General features: G+C 40.3%; 1 protein-coding gene and 1 pseudogene across 3 annotated transcripts in view; one reads left to right on the top strand and one right to left on the bottom strand.

Annotated features, from left to right (window-relative positions):
- The window catches only part of Mnat1 (MNAT1 component of CDK activating kinase), a 156,033-nt gene that overhangs the window by 29,381 nt on the left and 104,088 nt on the right, over positions 1-22,564 (top strand). The window lies entirely within an intron of this gene.
- Positions 7,195-7,254, bottom strand: LOC120093470 (small nucleolar RNA SNORA17; annotated as a pseudogene).

Here is a 22,564-nt window from a genome sequence, read left to right on the forward strand (position 1 = left end):
GGCCAGAGCTATACAGAAAGATTATGCCTGAAAAAAAGTATATAAACTCTCTATGTCTGTTTTGACAGCAAATTCTGAGCCAACCCAGCTGTGCTTTGTATTTGGTAATAATGATAATGTGTCCTTGCAGTTTAAGTAGTTGTCTCTTCGGTTTAGATTTGACTGCTTTTTTTTTTTGGTTCTTTTTTTCGGAGCTGGGGACCGAACCCAGGGCCTTGCGCTTCCTAGGTAAGGGCTCTACCACTGAGCTAAATCCCCAGCCCCTTGACTGCTTTTTAAAATGAACTTCACGTTTTCTTTTCTTTCTTCTATCCCTCATTTAAATTTTTTGTATCTGGGTGGTATATATGTGTATGTACATGTTTATGTGCTGTGTGTTCATGTGTGTGCAGGTGCCTGTAGAAGCCAGAGGCTAATGGTGGGACCTTCCTCTATTGCACACCTTACTTTTTGAGACAGGGTCCTAATTTGTTTATTATGTTTATGTGACTGTCAGAGGACAACTAATGGGGATCACTTTCCTCTTTCCACCTTGTGGGTGGATTGAGAAAAGAGATTGAATTCAGGCTGTCAGGCTAGGCAGCAAATGCCTTTACCAGTTGAGCCATCTCACTGCCCTTTGGTTTGACTTCTTTAAAACCAAATGTAACTATTTAGTCTGGATCAGAACTCAGTTTTAACATGTCATCAGCTCTGAGTTCCCAGGTGACACTCTTTCAGATTTCACTAAGAGATATTAGGCTATTTGCCTTGTCAATCTTAAGAACGCTGTATAGTTTTTTGGTAGTGCAGAAATTGTTGATAAAAAACACAGGATTCCAAGAAGCTAGAAATTTCCTGTTTAAATAGAGGAGTAAGAAGTAATTGCTACATGTGGAAGTGTTGGTATCTAAGACGTGGAAATGCATTCTCACTTGTCAGTGTCATCTTCCTCAAATTCTTTCTCCTTCCCCTCTTTGCCTGCTCCTTCTCCCCCACTTTTCTTTTCCTCTCCTGTCCATTATTCATTCCTTCTTTCTGTCTCTCTCTTCCCCTCCCTCCTTCCCTTGCTTGCTTAGGATGGGATCCAATGCCTCATGCATATTAGACTAGCACTGTGTTACTGAGTTATGGTTTTTAGCTCTCAATGTTTATTTTGTTATTTTTTTCAGTGTTTTTATGATTATTCCAAGCTGTAACAATTTATAAACTTATTTAAACCAGCACGAAACTTTTTTTGTTAATTACTTTTAATTTTTTTTGATTGACACGCACACAATTAATAATAATGAGATTCAGGGTGATGTTTCAGCACAGTCATACAGGATACACAGCCTTCCTCTCTCTACCCTGCTAACCATTAACGCTCTGCATCCAGATATATGTTGTTGAAGTTAAGAATAAAATAATCTTAAATACTGAATCATCAATACTGTCTCTCAGAGACTTGAGGCCAGCATGAAACTTTTAAGATTTTTTTGTTTTCTTTTTATATATTTTCTTTTTGGCAAAATGAATTGAACTCACTTTTTTATGCACTCTAAAAAGTGGTCTATCTCTTAGCTTGCCTCCCAGCACCAGAATGGAATTTTTAAAAATTTATTTCAAATTTATTTTTTGAGGCAGGGTTCACTATGTAATCCTCGCTGGCTTGAAAGTCACTGTGTAGACTATGCTGGTCTTGACCTCATGGAGATCTATCTGCTTTTGTTTCTAGTACTGGGGTTAAACCATGAAACACCATCTCCAGATTCAATATGAGTTTTTAAAATAATATAGTTAATTTTTAAACTAAATGTAGTTCTAGATTTTGTAATATGTTGGTGCATTTTTCCTTTATCATATAAGCATGCACACATACACAAACAGAAGTTGACATTTGTTGATGGTCGGGTGAGATATAATCTCGAAATGTATTATCTGGTAAACTTGTGCTGTATTCTGAGTTTTTATTTTAAAGAGAGGCTTTTGTTTTATTGTTCAGGTTTAAACTCCCATTAGTTCTCCCATCCCAGTGTCTGAGTGCTAGGATTACAGATGTGCATCACCAGTCTAGCCTACATTACATTTGGAAAATTTTTTTAATATAGTGTTTTTAAGTTGTCAAACTCAAAAGCAGCTGTAAATTGTGTGTTTTGTGACAAGATTTTAATTTCCAGAATATCACTCAACTTACACCTAGATTTTATCATGAAAATTTAGAAGACAAACTACAGTTTGGTTTTAGTTAATCTGATATCTCTTGGTATCTACAGGGAGTTGGTTTATCACCCCGACATGCCGAATCTGAGTAAAGTAGTTTATTAGCTGTTTATGGTTTGTATGTCTTTTCCTCTGGGTGTTATGCTACCTAATACAGTGTAAGCAATGTGTAAGCTGTATTCTTTAGGAGAGGATGACAAGAGAAAAAGTCGTCTATACATGTTCAGGACAGGTGTGAGTTTTCCCCCAGAAATTTATATCCAAAGTTTGTTGAGTGTGACTGAAGAAGCTGTGGATAACATACTTTGAAAATGTCTACCCTTGAGGTAACAACCTTAGAAATGCTGGTAATGAGTCATAGAGCTTCGTTTTCTACTCTCCACACTAGAATATGAAGATCTAAGAAACAGAACCAGGACATAGAGTGGAAAAAACTGTTAATAAGTTTTAAAGTGAAAATTTCTGGTTTCTCTGGAGCCTAGTTGTGTCATATGATGTTTTTCTAGAAATTGTTTTTTGAGAGGATGTTTTGTTGAGGCAGACACATGGGAGGATGTTTTGCTGAGAGCAGACAAGTGGTGTTTTTCTAGAAACTACCTGGAGTTTGAGAGGACATGTGATGTTTGGAAAGGGTGTGAGTCTAACCCAACAGGCAGGGCGCTGCTGTGCCGTTGGTCTGCCCTGTCTTCTTTGCTGATATCATTTGTTGTGACTTCTGAGAGAGACATGCACCAGAGAACTTACTGTGATATTGCAGTGGCTTCTTGCTGCTTATGCAGCCTTTGGGCCCATTGGCAGATCCTTTCAGTTCCTTCTGGATCCAGCTGCCCTTGCTGGTTTGTGAATGGTGTTTGCCAGTGGGTTGAGCTATGGATGATGAGTGTGAACTGAACTGCTGATGTTCTGATAACGCAGATCAGAATCACCCCGAAGAACTATTTCTAAACAGGTCCACATCCTCCTTTGCCCTATTACCTTTCCTCCCCACTACCTCTGGTGGGTGGTGGACTAGGAGGGAGGTTAAAGTGTTTAAGAACCCTTCTTAAAGCAGGTTTTGAAAAATCTAAGCCTACAAAGTTTCCTGGATTCTTGATTTTCTTCTACTTCTTGTCACTTCATCTTGGTCCCTAACTTCAAATGTCCTTTCATTTAGCACTTTTCTGTGTGCTAGAACTTGATGTTGCAGAGGAGAACAAAAAGATAGTCTTTCCCCAAGGTATTATTGATAGGGAAGGTAGAGATGCCATGGTGTGACAAGTGCTGCTGGAGTCATCTGTGGATTGATGTTTAGGTAATAGGAGAGCAAGGCGCTAACAAACGCTTAAGTCATTACCAAGCACTGTGTATAGTTTCTCCTAAAACCGCCCTTCAAATTACAGATTCGATCACATTCCCTGTGTCACAGTCTATATTCTCCTCTCTCCTTGAATTGTTTTAGGTGTCTCCTGTCTGAGGCTACTCTGTTTCAGTTATAGCCTGTACGCTTGGCTTGATGGCCCCAAACTGAGAAAATGAAAAGGTGCTTTCCTGTTTAGGGAAGCCCTGTGAGTAACCACGATACTTCCTGCTTAATCTTCATCAGTGGTTTCTCATGTCCTCTATCAGCTCTCTCCAGGCATTTGAAGTTGGGGGCTGGTGAGATGGCTCAGCGGGTAAGGGAGTTTGCCAAGGACCTAAGTTCAATCCCACTGACTATATAGTGGAAAGAGAGAACTCCCTCAAGCTATTTTCTGATTTCTGTACATGCACATGCTCTCTGTCTGTTTCTGTCTCTGTCTCTGTTTCTTTCTATCTCTGTCTCTTTCTATCTGTCTCTGTCTGTTCTCTCTCTCTCTCTCTCTCTCTCTCTCTCTCTCTCTCTCTCTCTCACTCTCAAGTCACCTTTACAGCAGGGGGCCAGTTTTTATACCCAATTTATGTAGAGATGTGATTAGAAGTGTTGTTTTAAAATTTTCATTGAAATTTTGTAATATATTGCATGTTTGTATTAAAACAAAAGTTATTTACCTTCCATATTCTTTTCCTCCTACTCCAACCTCTGAATAAAACTGATAACTTGAGGAAGATGTACACATCATTCGGCAGTGCAGTGATGTTCGACTGTTCCTGAAACTCTAGATTTTCTGAGAAATGTTTGGAGTAGCAGATCCTTATCATCCATCTCAGCCAGAGAACAGTCCATTATCTGTGCTATATGTTAGGTTTCTGGGCAACACTTAGTGTGGGGGAAACTCCTGTACTAAAGAAATGTTTGAGAAATGCTGTTCTAACTCTGAGCATGAGCTTCAAACCCCTCATCCACCCTTGCCTACTACTTATTGCTTATTGTAAACCTGAAGGAATCTAGAATCACCTGACAGCTTAGCCTGTAGACATGCCTGTAGGGGATTATCTTGATTGCATTAATAGATGTTCCCAGACCATTCCATGTGGTGACCCCATTTTATGAGTGGGTCCTGGACTGCATGAAAAGGAGAAAGCGAGCTGAGCACTGTCGTTCACTGCTTCAGACATACTGTGACCAGCTGCTTCAAGCTCCTGCTGCCTTGACCTCTCCACCATGATGGACTGTACCCTGAAAGGTGTGCTAAGAAATCACCCTTTCCCCTTGAGTTGCATTTGTGTGGGTATTTTATCATGGCAACAAGAACAGAAATGAGGATATTCATTCTATGATTTCTGTCCCTATTGATTAGTACATGCATGTGTGTTAAATATGTACTCTATCACTGAACATAGCTCAACTGAGTCTTGAAATTCCCTTTTTTAAAAATTTGTTGCTTTCATTTATTGAGATTATAATATAATTACATAAAATTTCCCTTTCCTCCCTCTAAATCCTCCCATATACCTTGCTTTGCTCTCTTTCAAATTCATGGCCTCCTTTTGCATTAATTGTTATATGTATGTTTATCTCCCCCCTCTCTATATATGTGTATATATATATATCTTCCTAAATAACCCGTTTAATGTATATAATGTTACTTGTATGTATGTTTCCAGGGCTGATCATATGATATTGGACAACCCAGTGTTGTGCTCTTTCTGGGGAAGACTGTTTTTCTCACTCTCAGCAGTCCTTAGTTGCCTATAGCTCCCTGTATAGGGTTGAATCCTTTTGAACTTTTCCTGTTGACTTTGACATGTTTATTGGTGTCATTCTTGTTCAACTCATGTTTGAGAAGTCATGTTGGTGAGACTTTTGACATTCCCAGGAGACAAAATTTCACAGCAAACCCCCTGACTCTTCTTGTTCTTACAGTCTTTCTTTTATTTTTTAATCTTTATTAGTTTCTTGTGATCTTAACATCATGCACCTTGATCCCACACATCTGTCCTCCTCTTGTACCTACCCTCCACCCTTGCAACCTCCCCCCAGGGGGGAAAATCTCATGAAAGCTTTAGTTGTTTCACAGTGTGTCCCACAGTATACCCTTTTGTCTACCTTTCTTTGTTTTCAAATGTTTATTGCAGTTACTTGGTTTGGTACAAACACTCTGGCTTCTGCTATACTGGAACCTCACTGGGATGTCCTGTTGTTGCCTGTGTCATGGAGATCCTGTAGTTTTAGATCTGCAGGACTGGCTTTTTCAAATACTCTAGCAGTTGAAAGCCCTTGGATCTAGGCCTCAGAAGTATCTGAGCTGGTTGGTCAGTCTGCAAGCTCTCCCTCACCCACACCACTGGGGCCAGCTCACCAGCAACCCCACAATCCTGGCCAACTCTACCCTCTGCCCAGGTGAGGTTCAGGGCCTGCTCTCCCGAGTGTTGCAGCTGGTGAGGACATTGCTAGTTCTTCCACTCTCATGACTCCCAAGGCCAGCTCTCCCTCCTGCCATAGCTGTTGAGGGGTGAGGGAGTGGAGGAGGGTATTTCTCCTTCATCTGTGCCACCTCCAGCAGCCAAGAGGTAGTGCTAGTTCTCCTATGCTCATTCCCTCAGGGACTGCTGTGCTACCCAGACAAGGTTCAGGGCCTGATCTCCTGAGTGCTGCAGCTGATGAGGTCCAGGGCCAGCTCTCCTGTTCTCATGGCCTCAGGGCCAAGTGTACTCCCTGCTGCAGGTGCTGAGGGGCAAGAGAGGGGGGAGGTTTTCTCTTCCCTCATGCATGTTACCACTCAGGAGTTGAGTGGCAGGGCCACCTCTTCCACTCTCATATCCTCAGGGCCAACTTGTCTGCATCTGCTACAGTGTTGAGGTCCCACTCTCCTTAGTACTCCAGCTGGCTAGGGACAGCGTCAGCTCTTCTGCTTTTACTCCTCCAGAACCAGCTCTCCCATCCAGGTCATGGACAGGGCCAGTTCTGCATAGCCCTCAGACATCTATGTGTCTCTGGGCAGCAGCCCAACCCAGGGATGTCTGCCTGTACCCCTGCTACAGAAGGGCCTCAGACCCAGACTCCCCCGTGTCCCCAAGTACAAAGCAGGACCCCACCTTAGTCCCAGAGTGTATCACTGACTAGTCACATCAGGCTGTTTGTTCCCTATTACCCTCCAGTTCTGTCTCTCTTCATTGCGCACACATCCTTCTGTTTCTCTCTCTCTCTTCCATTTCTCTACTACTTGCTCCACTTAGTGGTGCCCAGGGTCTCTGATGTCTAGGATTATCTCAGGAGTGGTCTTAGGAGTGCTATGCCCTGCTTGGGCAATATGGCACTGGGTAGGGGTCATCTCAGGCATGATCTGCACCCCCCCCCCCAACCCCAAACCTGATTTGTGCTAGACTGGTGGTCATCTTGGGTCTGGGCTCCATAGCACCAGCGTGGTGGTTGTCTTGGACTCATTCCTTACCCGGTCCTGCAGTAGTGGCACCATGCCAGGGTCATCTGTCTCAGGCTTCCTCCAGCCAAGGCTCTTAGTTCCAAGCAGGGTTCTTCTAGTCTCTGGCTTCTTCTGCTGTGGGAGCTTGTTCCTGTGCAGGACCCTGAACTAGTGGTTCTCTCAAGTTAGCTTTCTGTCTGTCCTCCTGGTACCCGACTGATAGTCTTTTCAGGCTTGCTTTTTTCAGGGACGGTTAGGCTACTAATCATTCAGATGTTCATAGGTCAGAACAGTGAGTGCAGGCACAGCCTCTAGTGGCAGTTGGTTTTACAGTCTTCCTGCTCAGTCTTCTGCAATGTTCTCTGAGCCTTAGGTTTTGGGAGTCATTTTATAGATGGTATTCACTGAGACTGGGCTCCACAACTCTGCATTTTGGGAATTTGAAAATTATTAATGATTTGATTAGAAAGTATAAGATCAGTTACTTTAAAAGGAAGACTTTCCCATTCCATTCTCTACCACATGAAATGATTTATTGCAGGTATCCTTAACCTTGGCTGGATAATAAGGTCCAAGTTAAATAGATTAGAATTTTAAGTAACACTGCTTTATGAGGCCAGCCTGAGCTTTGTAGCCAGACTCATGTTTTTTTTTTTTTTTTTATCTTTTTTTATTGGTTATTTTGTTTATTTACATTTCAAATGTTATTCCCCCTCCCGAACCCTGCCCCCAAAGCCCCCCACTCCATCCCCTCCCTCTGCCTCCACAAGGGTGCTCCCCTACCCACCCACCCACTCCCACCCCTTCACCCTATCATTTCCCTACACTGGGGCATCAAGTCTTCACAAGACCCAGGGCCTCCCTTCCCATTGATGCCAGTCAAGACTATCCTCTGCTACATATGCGGCTGGAGCCATGGGTCCCTCCATGTGTACTCATTGGTTGGTGGTTTAGTCCCTGGGAGCTCTGGGGCATCTAGTTGGTGATATTGTTGTTCCTCCCATGGGGTTGCAAACCCCTTCAGCTCCTTCAGTCCTTTCCCCAACTTCTCCATTGGGGTCCCCTGCTCAGCTCGATGTTTGGCTGCAAGCATCCACATCTGCCTTGGTAAGGCTCTGACATTCACATCAGGTTCCTGTTAGCAAGCACTTCCCGGCATCAGCAAGTCAAACTCTTTGTTTTAAAGCAAAAACAAAGAAAACACAAATTGAAATGAGTTTGGGTAGATATAGTGAGAAAAACTGAAATGTGAAAGATTAAAATTGTGTACAGTTTTTGTATGATTAAATAATGTGGGTATTGTAAATGAGTACAGTAAGTGTAGGCATTAATGAAGTGATCTGTCCACATTAACCTGAAGTCTGCACAAATGGAATCAAAGTGCATGTTTACCTTTGCTTTTCTTCTGTTCCGAATCCAGAGTATCAGGGTTAGCTACTGTATGTCCTCTAGAAAAGATTGACGCTTTTCCTGACCATAGAAGTGTAGGAAGCCAGACTTTGGGTAGCCCTTCTCAAATCGCTCTGTGAAAGCGATTTGATTTAACTCCCTGCAGGGGCTCATGAATGTGCTGTTTTCTCTGAGATACCTTTGCAACATAGGATATTTTGAAATTTTGTTACTTTGAACTTACTCAGATCTCTAATATTTTTAGTCTTTGTATATAGTAGCACGTTTCCAATGTGAAGCACATATATAAGTGAAATTTTTGGCCTATAATTGCGTAATTTTCTGAGTAGTAAAACCAAAGGAACGTTAGAGACATAATTATATGGAGTGGCTTTGTTGGTAAGCACCTGATCCATCTCTTATTTCTGTGAAAGTGTCGTATTTCAGTGACCGTGGGATCTGAGTTTTGGGCAGCTGGACAGCAGGGGAAGGAAAAATGACTCTTGTGGCTGAAGAAAGTACATTGTGCTCTCCTGTACCAGACTAGGTTCTTTCTCAGAGGATAATGGATTCCACACTGGTGACTCAGCCTGCTGTGGTCTTACTGGGACCAGGCGCATTATTGGTTTTCATCATGGCAGACTCGGCGAATGCAGCAAGCTGCAACGTTGGAAAATACCCACACGTTTGCACATGGTGGTTGTAAGAGACTTTCCCTCAGCTTTTTGGCTCTATTATACATTTTTCTTGCTAGATGAACTATAACTCCTTTGGAAATGGTTATACTGTCTTGTTCCTTTTCAGGGCATAGATTGTGCCTCATGATCTACTTACTTAATTTAGACAATGAAGCTAAGTATATTTTAAGAATGGGAAAGAGTCCCTGTTAGAAAAGTTTTCCACACAGCGGATTCTAGGAATAGTCTTCTTCAGATTGTACTCTGGGCCCCCAGTCACTTGATTGACTTCTAAATCAGAATACCAAATACAAGTTTTGGGTTCCATTGAAACCAAACATTTCAGAATAAACTTAAAGAAGGAACTTTTGGATGCTGAAGAAACAGCTCAGTGTAACAATACTTGCCTAATATGTGCACGGCCTTGGGTTTGATTTCTAACACACAGACACATGCACACACAAACACACACTGACACACACACATGCACAGAGATAGACATATATAGAAACATACACAGACACAGAGACACAGAGACAGCCACACAGTTACACACACAGATACACTCCATCTTACAGGTGTATAGACACACACACACACACACACACACACACACACACACACACACACGGAACAGATTGCTTAGTACAAACCATTCACCTTAGTAACTGAGGAAGAGCAAGTGTCCTCCTGCTTTAAGAGTGTTCCTTTTCAGGTTTATAAATTGTGAATTGAATGAGTGAATGAATTTAGTGTGTGTGCATATGTGTGTGTGAACACGTGTGCTATTGCTGGTGTGTAAAGGTCAGAGTGCAGTCTGTAATTCTTGAGCTTAGGTCACTGAACTTGGCATCAGGTACTCTTAATTGCTGAACCATCTCTCTGACTCAAATTCTTTATTTTAAAGAAGTTTACAGAATGTTAACTATCATAGTAAGTATGCCTTGCATGCCATGTACATATGCCTACATTCAAACATTTACACACATACAAATAAGTTAATAAGGATTTAAAAATAATTATTTTTTAAACAATTAATAAACAAGAATTGGGGCTATATAATATAGTTGTGTGGAGTGCTTGCCTGGTGAGGATTAATCACCAGTAAAACACACACATGCACACTCATGTACACACATGTGTGCACACATACACTTACATGGATATGCACACATACATTTGTGTTATATATCTTAGCAAGTCTCATTTTCATGACTTTTAAAAAGTGCTTTTTTGAATAGTGTCTAATGGGTTTTAGCAAGACAATGATGAGGGGAGTTGATACCCAAAAGATCCAAGAAAAGAAAACTCAACATTTTTTCTTGCAGCACATTTTACAATTGAATTTATCAACTGCTGTATAGAGGTGGCTTATTTCTGTGTATGGATGCCAGCCCAAAGGCACCTCATAAATCATAAAGCTGGCAACTTATTTTAATGGATCAGATTACAGATTATTTTTTCCTTTTAGGAGTTTTGGTATTGGAATTTTAGAAATTCAGAATGGTTCCCCCTTTTCCCATTTAAATGAAATTAATAAAGTTAAAAATTTATATCAAGGGGTTGGGGATTTAGCTCAGTGGTAGAGCACTTGCCTAGCAAGCGCAAGGCCCTGGGTTCAGTCCCCAGCTCTGAAAAAAAAAAAAAAAAGAAAAAAAGGAAAAAATTATATCAAAGGAGTTAGGCTGTGCAGTGTTCTTTTTTTTTTTTTTTTTTTTTTTTTTTTTTTGGTTCTTTTTTTCGGAGCTGGGGACCGAACCCAGGGCCTTGCGCTTCCTAGGTAAGCGCTCTACCACTGAGCTAAATCCCCAGCCCCAGGCTGTGCAGTTCTTGTTGGTGTTTCCCCCAGCATTCAAACAAGCACACTTACCTGTTTATCACTTGTCTTTAATTCATGGATGAAATAGCCATTACACATGTCTGTAGCTACAACCTATGTCACTAAACGATGAATGAGTGTGAGTAGATATTTTAATTTCTTAGGAACGTAAGGTTTTTGGATCGGAGAGCATCTATTCCAAGCTCTTAATTTTGTAGATGAGTAAAGTAGGTGCCAAGGCATTAAGTGATTGGTCTAAATTTCCGTGTCTCTAAGCCAGTTAGTATGTTGGGATGCTGTGGCTCAGTAATGACGCAGACCTTAATTAGTGCATCTAACTTCAACATTACTTGGCAAACTCCCAGTTTATTAATGTGTCGGTTGTACCTTGTGCTTTCATTAATGTCAAGTAGCGAAAACTCAGAATTTATGGTGAGTTGTAATTCAGCAGTCATTTTTCTAAAACCTGTCATTATCTGTAATTTAGAAACACAATGACCAGGAAGCAGTATTAGTATAAGCATAGTTTTATAAGTTCAGATTAATCCATCCGGTAGAGCATAACATTTTAACATACCTTTCAGAGGCACAGTGATAGGAAAAAATGATCGAATTGCTTATTGTCAAAACAAAGAAGTGGTTTAGAAATGGCTACTTAAGAAGCTGCTTTGCTGCATGAAAACTTAAGCTCTGAGGGATGCCGTCACATGGCTTAGCTTTCAGTGACAACTGTTGACTGTCTGGGTTTACACGTAATGCAGGTGTGGTGAGTTATGATTCTTAATTTGATGCTCGGCATGGAAAATGTTTATTTTGCTGGGTATACCCAGGATTATCTTTTAAGACTTACCTATTTTATGAGTAAGACCCAACTTCTCTCTTTTAGTGTAACATGATAGTTGTTAGTGTCATGAAGTGCATGTGGAACTAGTGTGTAAATATATTAAAAATAGTTTATGTATAAATATTATTTACAGCACTAATCTTCAAGTTCAAAATAGAGAACAAAATCAAGCACTTGAGTTGTACAGTATTGTTGGAAGTGTCCTTGGCTAGAGCATCCATGAGTCGTCAGAGTGTCCCTGTTTACAACTTTATATTTGTCTGTAGTAACATGGCCTTCGCAAAGGAAGCCTCTGCTGTTAGTTGATCAGTAGTAGAACTAGTTGTCTTTTGACTCTCCTTTGTCCACTAGCTGTCAGGGAAGTTAATGAGTAGGTAAAGTTTATCAGAAGAGTTTAGAAGTTCATGGGCTGTTTTGTTTGGAACCCAGATTCCTGGTCATTTGTTTTATGTTGAATTACTGACTGCGAGGAGACATTAACCACAGCATTAGAGCTTTGATGAAAGTAGAAGACTTGAGGCAGATTCAGGAGGTAAATGTAACATTGTCGCAATTGGCTTTTGGGGTTTTTTGTTTGTTTGTTTGCTTGCTTATTTTTTGTTTTTTTAAAGACAAGCTCTTATGTAGCTTAGGCTTCCCTCAGTCTCTTGGCAGTTCTCCTGCCTCGGCTTCCCAAATGCTGGATTTACAGGTATAACGTTACATTTGGAATTTAACCAATGGTTCTATGAAGAGTGAAAACGTGAAGACTTAGTAAAAATCTTTCCGATAGGGCAGATGATATACAGGTAGGTGAATAAGCAAGTCAGCGATCTGTAGGTAGATTTGCTGTGTATGTAAGCAATCAGTTACAGCAGTGGTCAGTGAAATCTGGTCATTCACATCAGACGGAATAGAACGGCAGTGGCAACGCTGGCTCAGAAAGATTTAGCCAGTGTTTGGGAATTAACCAAACAGGCTGATAACCTCCAGTGCTGGAGAAGACAATAGCAAGAAAGCTAAACACAAGAAAATGTTTAAAAAATTAAAAAATTACATGATTATCTAAAAATGATCATTGGAAGACAGATACAATCAGAATTGTATTGCTCATGGTGAGTATTTATGAGTCCTCTGAACATAAAATTGCTAACTTCTTGCTGATCTGAGATGCTGTGTGCTGTTTACTTTTAAATTTTTAATTTTTCATATGATATAAGCAGAGATTGGAGATAAAATAAACTAAATAACAATCTATATAATCTGTCTCTACAATTTAAACTCTATCTATCTATCTATCTATCTATCTATCTATCTATCTATCTATCTATCTATCTATCTATCTATTCCTGACACATAAAAGTAAAGCTATAACTTAAAAATAGTTTTTTTAGTATAAAATGAAGTTTATTTGGGTGCATGGGAGAGGGGGTTGAGAAGGGAATAGAGTCAGAAAGAGAGGGGACAGAGAAGAAGAGAGAGAGGAGGGATAAAGAGAGAGATGTCAGAGAGAGAGGAGGAAAGGGTCAGAGAACTTAAAAATAATTTTTAACATTGGATTTATTATTCCAATTTTCATTTTTACCATTTTTTTTTGCCTTTGCTGTGTGTTTGTGTATGAGTGTGCATGTTCCATGGCATATTTGTGGAAGTCAGAGGACAGTTTGTAAGAATTGGTTCTCTCCTATCATGTGGGTTTCGGGGTTGAACTCAGGTTGCAGTGATCACCATTAACTGCTGAGTCATCTTGTTTGGCCCTATTTTTTAAACTATCATTTTTATTATTTTTTTTGTCTTAACTGTGTATGTGTACTGTATGTGTGTGTGTGTGTGTGTGTGTGTGTGTGTGTGTGCGCGCGCGCGCGCACGTGCGAATGAGTGCACATACTATGGAGACCAGAGGTTGATATAGGGTATCTTCTCAACCACGTTTTTGAGACAAAGTGTCACTGAACCCAGTGCTCTCTGATTGGCTAGTAAACCTCACTAAAGACAATTAATGCAATAGGAGTTCATTTCCTAAATAATCTGTACTACTCCCTTTTTTCCTCATTTTCAGTGTCTTGTTTCCCAAAATCTTTTTGAGAAATGCTCATATAAAGAAAAACCAGTAGGCTGATGAATATTTAATGCCATTCATTATATGACTTTAGATTTATTACGTGAGTGTTTTACTAATATAGTTTAATATTCTTCTTATTAAAACCAGTGAGTTGGGTAGAGACTTCTTATAACTTCATATGTAATTGAAACAGAATGAAAGAATAAATATTCTCTGAGAAATAGGAGGGCTAGGATGTAGCTCAGTTGTTAGAGTAGCCTAACATGTGAAGGGCCTAGGTTCATCTCAGCACCACCACGGACGAACAAGCAAAACCTGGAGTTAGCACTCCTGAGGCTGAGACAGGAGGATTGCTGTGTAAAAAGTTTAAGGCCTGGGCTACAGAGTAAGTTTCAGGCCAGTCTGTGGGATGGTATGAGTGATCCTGTTTGAACTTCTCTTGCCTTGAAAAAGTTAAAAAGTAATAAACGAGATGTTTTCAGATAATATGTGCAGTAGTAAAAACTGTATCTAAGTAAACCAAGTTCCAGAGTTCCTGTTTTAATGTGTAAGCTTGGGTTCAGACTATTGTTATTTTTACATGAACATTTAAACTATAGTAATAGATCAGGACAATGGTTTCCATATGCTTCTGGAGGTGTTAACGGTGCACTTTTAGATTGGAAATGCAATATAACATGCACTCCATTCTGGAAGGTGAGTAAAAGAGCATGTCACGGTAATATTTACAAGTACCCCCATGCATTGTGGATTTGTAACTTCAGTTTTATGAGTTTCTGGAAGCTGCAAATCATTCTTCCACAAAGAGTAGTCTGACATGTGTTCCCAGTCTGGCCTAGCGTTTTTCTCCACTACACACAGTTTATTCCTCTAGACCCTTTGTAGGTAGAATTCAGCCCATTGTGGGGCTCAATTTCAAGAGATTTAGTATATCTAAAACAATTGAGGATGGTTGGGGACCCAAGTAGTAATTTCATCTGCGTGACTCTAGGTTTTCCTTGTTATCTTGAAGGCAGGAACAATTGAGTGTTTAATACTGTGTGTGTGTGTTTGCATGGGTAGGGATATAGATGTTTGTGCTGCTATATATTGTACATGGATGTTAGAGGTCAATGTTGAACATCTTTCCCCGTTGCTCTGTTCTTTATATATTGAGGCAAGGTCTCGGTTGAACCCAGAGCTTGCTGACTCAACTGCTGTAGCTAGCTTATTCGAGGGGTCCTGCCTCTGCCCCAGACACCGGGGCTGCCAGACTGCCGCTTCCATGACCCACTGATACTTGTGCTGGGATGACCTGGCCTCAGGTCCTCATACCTGGGTGCTTTACCCAGCGAGCATCAGCTCAGCTTCCGCTTTGGCTGGTTGAAAAGCTTTGATTTGTTAATATTTTGTCTTGAAATATTCAGAAATGGTGTGGCCTACTGAAAGACAAAGGGAAATCGTAAGATATGCCTGCACAGGGTTTTGGTGACTTTTTGAAGTAATAGATCTTTTAAATGGAGTTGTGGTAAGAGGGGACTTAGAACATTCTAGCAAGGTTTTTAAAACTACTACCATTTCTGTAGAAATGTTTAGTGTGAGTGCTGAAGTGCTGAAGGCTCTGTGTTCATTGTCTCTTTTTGTATTTTTTAAAAAACATATTTTTATTAGTATTTATTATTACTCTGCCACTTTCCCCTTCTTATTGAAGTGGATTCTTTTCTCACATAATATATATATATATATATATTTTTTTTTTTTTTTTTCCCCCGGAGCTGGGGACCGAACCCAGGGCCTTGAGCTTGCTAGGCAAGCGCTCTAGCACTGAGCTAAATCCCCAACCCATAATATATCTTGATTACAGTTTCCCCTCTCTCTACTCTTCCCAGTTTCTCCTCACCTTCCCTCCCATCTGGATTCACTCCCTTTCTGTCTCTCATTAGAAAACAATCAGGTTTGTAAGGGATAATAATGAAATAAAATACAACATAATAAAATAGAATAAAATGAAACAAGAACTAACACATCAGAGTTGAACAACACGAATGAGGAAAAGAGCCTAAGAGGAGGCACCAGAATCAGAGACCCACTTGTTTGCACTCTTAGGGATCCTATAACACACTAAACTGGAAGCCATAATATAAGTGAGAGGATCTGAGAAAAAACGATGGCGAAACAGAGCAGCATCCTCAGCTGCAGCACAGAGAAGCAGAATTATGTGTGGATACTAGCTTTAAATCAGCCATAGCCAAGCTACAGTTCTTAGAGCCATGGAGGTTGGGCTCAGGGTAAGGGATGGGGTGGAGAGACAGGAAGATTTTATTAAGAATAAATGTGGATGGATGGGTGGGCTGGAATGGGAGAGTCAAGCTGGGAGGGGGACAAGAGAATGATGAAGGAGGGAACATGGATAGAGGTAGCTAAAATTAGGGCCATTTGAAGGGTAGCAATGGAGAGCTTATACAGTAGAAGCTTCTTAGAATTTATACATATATCAAGGTAATCTAAATTAAATCATCAAATAATGGGGGAGACAGAGCTCCAAAGGAAGCTTTCAAGACTGGGACTGGGTTACACTAATTGGATTATTGGCCAAAGGCATTCCCATGGGAATCTTCAAACAATCCAGATTTGAGTATGGGTCTTTCTGGGGCCGGTTGACCTCCATTTAGGATGATTTTGTTTTTCTAGTTCCATCCATTTACCCTAGAATTTCACAATTTCATTGTTTTAAATGGCTAATACTCTACTGTGTAATGTAACACATTTTCTTTACCCATACTTTTGTTGAGGGCTGTCTAGGTTGTTTCCAGTTTCTGGTTATTATAAAGAAAGCTGCTATGAACCTAGTTGAGCAAATTGTCTTATGTGGTAGGAGGAAACAATTTTTGGGGTGTATGCCCAAGAATGGTATAACTAAATCTTGGGGGAGATTGATTTCCATCTTCCTGATGATTCCACACTGACTTCCATAGTGCTGTATAAGTGTCCACTCCCCCAGCAATGGAGGAGTGTCCCCTTATTCCACACCCTCACCAGCACGAGCTGCCACTTGTTTTATTGATCTTAGCCATTCCAACAGGTGTAAGGTGAGATCTCAGAGGAGTTTTGATTTGCGCTTCACTGGTGGTTAAGGATGTCAAACGTTTTTTCGTTTCTCAGTCATTTGAGTTTTTTCTATTGAGAATTGTCTGCTTAGACCCTATTATTTTAAATTGTTTTCTTGATAGCTAGTTCTTTTTTTTTTAAGTTCTTTATGTGTTTTGGATATTAGCCCTCTATCATATGTATTGCAGATAAAAATCTTTTCCCATTCTGTGGTCTGCCACTTTGTTTAGATGACAGTGTCCCTTGCTGTGCAGAAGTTTTTCAGTTTCATGAGGTCCCATTTCTTAATTGTTGATTTTAGTACTGGTACTAATGGTGTTCTGTTTAGAAAGTCTTTTCCTGTGCCAATGAATTTAAGCCTATCCTCCACTTTCTCTTTATCAGATTCCGTGTATCTGGTTTTATGTTGAGGTCTTTGATCCATTGGATTGAGTTTTGGGAAGGGTGATAAATATGGATCTGTTAGAATTCTTTTTACATGCAGCCATCCAGTATGCATTGTTGAAGATGCTGTCTTTCTTTCCAGTATGTATTTCTGGCTTCCTTATAGAAAGTGGTATGTTCATAGGTTTGTGGATTTATGTCTTCAGTTCCATTGATTAACATGTCTGTTTTTGTGCCAATACCATGCTGTCTTTATTGCAATAGCTCTGTAGTACAACTTGAAGTTGGGGATGTGATACCTGCAGAATTGTTTCAGCTATACTGTATTTTTTTTTTGTGTTTCCATACAAAGCTGAAAACTGCCCTTTCAAGATCTGTGAAGAATTGTGTTGGAATTTAATGGGGATTGTATTGAGTCTGTAGATTGCTTTTGGTAGGATGGTCATTTTTACTGATATTAATTCTACTGATCCATGAACTTGGGAGATTTTTCTATTTTCTGTTGTCTTCTTCGTTTTTTTCTTCATTGTCTTAATTAAAGTTTTTGTCATACAAGTTTTTCACTTGCTTGGTTAGAGTTATCCTAAGGTATTTTATATTATTTGAGGCTGTTGTGAAAAGGGTTGTTTCCCAGATTTCTGTCTCAGTCCAATTGTCATTTGAATATAGGAGGAGCATTGATTTTTTTTTTGTGTGTGTTAATTTTGTGTCCAGCTACTTTACTATAAGGGTTTATCAGCTGTAGGAGTTTCCCAGTAGAATTTTTAAGGCCATTTATATATAATATTATTATTATCAAATAAAGATACTCTGATTTCTTCCTTTCCAGTTTGTATTTTCTTGATCTCCTTCAAGAGTCTTATTGCTCTAACCAAAGCTTTAAGGACTATATTGAGTAGGTATGGAGAGAGTGGACAATCTTATCTTGTTCTTGGTTTTAGTGGAATTGCTTTGAGTTTCTCTCCATTTAAAGTATGTTGCCTATGGACTTGCTGTAAACTGCTTTTATTATGTTTAGGTATGTCCCTTTTATCCCTAATCTCTTCAAAACTTTTATCATGAAGGGATGCTAGATTTTGCCAAAGGCCTTTTCTACATCTAATGAGATGATTCTGTGGGTTTTGCCTTTCCACTGTTTATATTGTGGATTACACTTATGTATGCTGAACCATCCCTGTATCTTTGGGATGAAGCTACTTGATCTTGCTGGATGATCTTTTTTGATGTATTGATATTTTATCAATAATTTTGCTATCTATGTTAATAAAGGAAGTTGGTCTTTTAAAGTCTTTCTTGTTGGGTCTTTGTGTGATTTGGGTGTCAGACTGACTGTGATCTCCTAAAATGAATTGATCAGAGTTCCTTCTGTTTCTATTTGTGGAATAATTTAAGGAGTGTACATATTAACTCTTCTTTAAAAAGCTGGTAGAATTCTGTGCTGAAAATGTCTGGCCCTAGACTTTTTTTGGTTGGGAGACTTTTAATAGCTGCTTAGTGGTATGTATTGACAAAATTATTTATTTCTTTTATGTTTTCCAGTTTGGTAGAATACAGGCTTTTAACGTATGTCCTATGTTTCTCTGGATTTTCTTGGTGTCTATTGTTATGTCCCTCTTTTCATTTTTAGTTTTGTTAACTTGGATACTCTCTCCACCTTTTAATTAACTTGGATAAGGGTTTGTCAACCTTATCTATGTTTTTCAAAGGATCAACTTTTTGTTTCATTGATTTTTTGCATTGTCTTTTCTTTTGTTTCTCTTTTACTGACCAGTCCTGAGTGATTATTTCCTGCCATCTACTCCTTTTGAGTGTGAGTGATTTTTTTCTTTTTTGTAGAGTTTTCAGGCAAGCTATTAAATTGCTACTAAGAGTTCTCTCCAATTTTTTTCCTTATGTAGGCACTTAGTGATATGAAGTTTTGTCCTAGAACCACCTTCATTGTGTCCCATATGTTTGGGTATGTTGTGTATTCATTGTCCTTGAATTTTAGAAAGTCTTTTATTATTTCTTAATTTCTGTCTTGACCCAGAGGTCATTTAGTGAGAGTTGTTCACTTTTCATGAGTTTGTAAGCTTTCTGTTGTTTCCTTTATCTAGCTTTAGTCTGTGGTGGCCTGAGAGGATGCATAGTGTTACTCTACTTTCTTATATCTGCTGAGACTTGCTTTGTATTAGAGTATATGGTTGAGTGGAGGTTTACCATGAGTGGATTAGATAGTGAGAACTCATCTTAAAACAGACAACAAAAATTATTGAATCAGTCTTTTTGGCTCATGCCTATAAACCCCAGCTTGAGATGCTAAGGCAGGAGATTGCCAAGAGTTTATGGCCTACCCTAGGCTACGTAGCATGAGACTGTGTCTCCAAAAATTTCATTTTTGTAAGTAGTTTGTAAATAATAGGATATGTATCAGTTGAGGTTGAATCTTTCCTGACTAAACCATAGTTATTTTAAGCTATTAGGAATTTGATAAAGGCATCTAAAGGCTTACACATTGTTAAAGTATAGGGCAGGAGAAGGGAAATGTCCACAGTCAGGGAGTCAGGAGGAACAGTTGCTGGCAATCCCCGTTGTTTTTGTCATTAAAATAGCGGATCCATGGAAATGCATCTGAACACTGGAAAGGGAACCTGGGTGTCAGCTGCTGATGCCTGTGTGCTGCCCCATACTGTGGAGGGAAGTAATGCTTCTACCGTTACCTTCCAAAATGTTTGTAGAAATTGTTTGAGGTCGGATGAAAACGGAAGCCATGCTGGTAGAGATTTTGCTTCTATTCTATGGATGGAGTAAATAGCTCTGGAGAGTACAAACAGTGAAAATGGTATAGAGATGCCACCGGACAATCTGTACAAATAACCAACAAAATAACATGCCCACCAGCCTCAGAGTGAGTAGTGAAAAGGCTCCTCTAAAGTGGACGTATTATTGGATACATCAACACAATAAGTATTTTATCTATCTTATAGCAAAAGTGGAGGGGTTAGCTTTAAATCAGAGTAGGGTTACTTTTTGTTTTGTTTTGTTTGAGAGTTGAGTGAGGAGAGGAGGCAGCTGTAGGAAGATTTGGGAGAAGGGCTTTCTAGCAGAGAAGATAGGACAGGACAGACGTGATGGTTGTATGTTGGAAGGGGATAAGAAGGTGCAGTTGGACAGAGGTGAATATGCAGTCAGGTACAGGATTCATCTTTTAAGATCTTCAAGGGTATGTGGAAGGCATTTGTATTTTATGCTGCTTAGCACAACATAGTATTGCGTCATGGACAAGTGCACAAATGAGCCAGTTTTCATTTTAGAGCAGCTGTCACACATAAAGTTCTGCTGGTAGCAGAGCTGGAGAGCTGGCTCAGCAGTTAAGAGAACTTGCTGTTCTTCTAGAGGCCCTGGGCCCAATTACTAGTACCTCTGTGGTGGCTTTCACAAACTCTTCTGGACTGGGTGCACCAGTCATACGTTTGGTGTATAGACAGGCAAACAGAACACTCATACAAAACAAATAATAAATAAGTTAATTTCAGAATGGGGGTGGGCGGGCAAGGTCTGAACGGCAGTAGTGTGGAAGTAAGGAAGCAGTTGGAGACTTTAGGCGTCTCAGGCAGTACGTGACAGGGGAATAGCAGCAGAATGGCCAAAAATTTGGTGTATTTTAGTGTGAATATGGGAGAACAGGACGAAGAATCCAAGGAAGCCTCCTAGGATTTTGGCTGAAGCAACTGGGTAGATAGCAGTGGTGTTTACTGAGCTGGGAATACTAGGATGAAACAGACAGAGGAGGATGGAATCGCTAAGAATCCTACCTCGTTTTGTAATTATTAAAGTGATTTTTTTAGATAAATGGCTATACCTGTGCTAGGTTCTGGCATTTAGGATATCTCTGAGTCCTGGGGATGAAATCTAGTTTGACAGATTTAAATCAGTCATTTAAAACTGTTTACGTAGAATGTGGTCTTTTAGGGAGGAGGAAGTATGCATAAGGTGTAACTATGAGAACAGGGCTGAGGACATGTGTGTGTGTGTGTATGTGTGTGTGTGTGTGTGTGTGTGTGTGTGAGTGTGTGTGTGTGTGTGTGTGTGTGTGTGTGTGTGAGAGAGAGAGAGAGAGAGAGAGAGAGAGAGAGAGAGAGAGAGAGAGAGAGAGGTGGCAGAGTCATGAGATGAATTCCAGGAATATGATTCTGGAGTCCAGCATTAGGGTGCAGATCTCAGTTTATCGTGTAGTGCATAAGCTTATGTACAGTGTTTGAGCCAACCCGAAAGCCCTAAATCCTTGGCTAATGTCTCTCCCTTCAATGAAAGCCTGGCCTGATGAGGTTACTCAGAAGTAGCAGGGTAGGAGCAGGGAGCATTGTCACCTGTTCAAACTTGTGTGAAGACTGGGAAGCAGCCATTGCCCTGGCCTCAGTTCATTCCCAGGTGTGCCGGGAGCCATCTTAGATCTAATACTGTGTTCAGCAGATCAGGACTCTTGAGGGGTCACAGGAGCCTGAGGCACCCCGCTCTTCATCTCCATTTTCCTTCACAATGTTGTCCTCCACATCCCCCACATAACTCTGGGACACTGACTTCCAGGTTGTTCATAGAGAAGTCAGCAAAAGATGTTGAAAAAATGCAGCTAGGTATGAGGGAAACTGGGTAAGTCTGAGGTCACAATCTGTTCCCACCTGCAGGAGGTGGTCAGTTACATTAATCTTGTTGATAGATTGCTGTAAATGTAATTCTTCTCTGTTAATTAATTATTGGCTTTGGAAAAATTGAGAATATTGGTAAATTCTTCAGAGATATTTTGGAGGAGGAGCTGGGAAGCTGGCTCAAGCATGAGGACCTGACTCAAACATCAAACCGCATGACAGTGTGCTTGCAATCCCAGTGCTAGAGTGGACAGGAGGATCCGTAGGGGTCAACAGCCAGTCAGCCTAGCCAACAAGTTAGTGACAGTCCTATCTGGAGAATAAGGGGGAGAGAAATGGAGGAAGACACCTTATAGTCCTCTATTCTACACATATATACCCCCCACCCCAAATATACACATATCCCACCACCACACCACATATACAGTCCCTATCCCCCAATACCACACAATATACACCCTGCCCCATGCCCTACCCCCACATCCCAACATTATCCCCTCCACACCATACCACAGATACATACACACATACTCCATAGCACATCACACTACATTTCTACACTCCCCTATACTCATGCCATAGCACACCACAGCACTCCACCCCACCCAACATCCCACCACAGCACACCACACCTCACCTCACCACATGCACAAAGTGTTTCAGTGGAAAGTCAGGAAAGCAGAATTAATAACAATGAGTTCAAGGGCTAATGGGAGGGAACGCAATGATGACACTGGATAGACAACTCTTCCTGCAG

The sequence above is a fragment of the Rattus norvegicus genome, chromosome 6, assembly GCF_036323735.1.
Source record: "Rattus norvegicus strain BN/NHsdMcwi chromosome 6, GRCr8, whole genome shotgun sequence".
In the NCBI taxonomy this organism is placed as follows: domain Eukaryota; kingdom Metazoa; phylum Chordata; class Mammalia; order Rodentia; family Muridae; genus Rattus; species Rattus norvegicus.